This window comes from Lepidothrix coronata, unplaced genomic scaffold (genome assembly GCF_001604755.1).
Source record: "Lepidothrix coronata isolate B3197 unplaced genomic scaffold, Lepidothrix_coronata-1.0 Scaffold132, whole genome shotgun sequence".
NCBI lineage: Eukaryota > Metazoa > Chordata > Aves > Passeriformes > Pipridae > Lepidothrix > Lepidothrix coronata.
The window spans coordinates 932,872-935,228 of NW_016690312.1; positions in this window are offsets into that span (position 1 = coordinate 932,872).

Here is a 2,357-nt window from a genome sequence, read left to right on the forward strand (position 1 = left end):
GAGAAGAGAAGAGAAGAGAAGAGAAGAGAAGAGAAGAGAAGAGAAGAGAAAGAACGATAAATGAGATTTATTTTTTTTCAAGATCTCACTCCTTAGGTCAGTGCACTTGAGGTAGGTTTTGAAATTTTGTCAATGTTCACGCTTTTTAATAAAAAAGCATTATTTCTCATGAGGCCAGGAAAACATTGGTTGCCTTGAGAACTGTTGCTAATGTTGTTGAGTATCACCTTGCATACCAGGGTAGGGCTGATGTGCAGATCCACCTGCATTGCTGCGTGTGCCCAAGGACTCTTGAGTCCCCAGGAGGATCAGCATTCATTGCCTGGATGACAAGATACCCCTGTGTGAGGAATGTCAGCCCAGCACCTCCAAGGCAGCGCTTGTTTAGAGGTGAACTGGAGTCACTGGCAGTCAGAGGATGGGAGTGTGTGTGCCAGACACCATCCAGGGGCAGAGGAGAGGGTAACAAGCCCAGACTACCTTAACTGTGAAAGAGTGACTCAGCTGTTTCTTCAAAGTTTTTGGTTTCAGCAGAATATTTTCCCACTATGCTGACAGCTTTTCCACCCACGTATTGCATACGTGGCTTTGTGCCACAGGGGTATTTTAGGATTATAAAGCCTAGTGTAAATTTATAAAGTTAGGTGTGAAAAAGGTGCCTTCTGGATCTTAAAATGTATAGATTGTGTGTAGAGTGTAGGGAGTAGGCATGTCTTTGAAAATCCCAGGACTTGGGGGAGGTATATCCCCAGCTATCATTTAGCTGGTTTTATTTATTCCACCAGAACCCAGTCAATTGTGTTTTCAGACAACCTGTACCAAGAGAAATAGAATTACTGAAAAATCACCCCAAAGTTTTGGCACTGTTTTTTTCATGGGGTGTAGCCATTCACATACCTGCTATATACTGTTCTATTTTTGGTCCTGTAAGGCATTCCCAAACAGTCCTGCAGGGGAAAGAAGAGAGATATGCAGGGGAATTAAACCTAATAAAATAAAAAGGTTTCTTAATCTGTCAAGTGTATTGCAATATTGAGTGAGTTACTGTACTCAGCTGGAGATGAAATTGGATGGAGTGTGCTTGTGATATTATTCCAGCACATTGAGCCATTATATGCAAATACATCCAGTCTGCTTTGAGCAAGTAATTTGTCAGTTCTTTATGCAAGACAGTAACCCTTGCTGTCACTCTGTGACTGCTGCATGAACCAGGCATGGGAGGACAGACTGAGGGGGAGGACAGTTGGGCACTGGGGTTGTGCTTGGTCATTTATGTCTTCAGGCAACCCAGCTGTGGAATCCAAAGGTTTGCCCTATTGTCACGACTTTTTTTCAGCCCACAAATGCTGATACAGCAGCAAAAGCCTCTATCAAGGGCCTCACCACATCATGGGACTGGAGAAGAAAAAGAGCAGAAATCCAGGGAAGTGATGTTGGCGACCAGTAACCACCAGTCCGTGGCAGATGCTGTTGTGAGGCAGGAGGGGCTATGGCTTCCCTTGGCTCTGTGTCAGCTGAAGGAGCAGTAATTCATGTGTGATGTCCACAGCACTCTTCAGCTTGCTTTGGTGTTTGGATTTTGGGGTTTGAGACTGTGTTTTGTTTTGGTCTTTTATGAAGTTACTTCCAAAGAAAAGATATAATACAAAATGACAGCATATATTAAGCACAAAAGCATCTCTGTCCTCTGGGAGCTGTCGGAGAAGAAAACACAGAACCACTGGAACCCCATCAACTGTCAGAAGTGCCCACCAGCATGTCAGCAAATCTCTGTGATCATCGCTGGACAGATCTAGGGGAGTCAAAGGGATGAGTGACTTTTGTCCCTGGCTAGCAGGAAGACGCCAGCCAGGGAAACAAACTCACCCTTTGTTTCCCCCTCAGGCTGCAAACAAACCAGGAAATAAGTCCTCCCAACACCTTGCACTGGATGCTGATCACATTATTCCTATGCCACAGTAGAGCAAATTAGTTTCATACAGTAGTGTTCAGAGGAAGGGGAACAGTCCTGCTCCATAGCTGGAGCCCAGGTTTGGCAGATTATATCTCTCTAGGATGAGTTTGGAGATTTCTGGGGCTGAAATTCAAAGTGAAGCTCAGTGGATGTGAGTGCCATGGGAACCAGAGCAAGCAGGAGGTTTGTGTGGATCTCCTTAGGGCTGGAGACACTGCTGAGTTTCATATGGTGCTAAAAAAAAAAAATATAGTGTCTCTGGAAAAAAATCTGTCTGTGTCTTGAGGCAATTGTGGGCACCTTCAGCCAGCACCTGATTCACTAGTGAATAGTTACCTTCAAGGTATTTCAGCTGGCAGGCACTTGTCCCAGGTGCCCTAGGCTGTAAGGGCTGTTTTCAGTT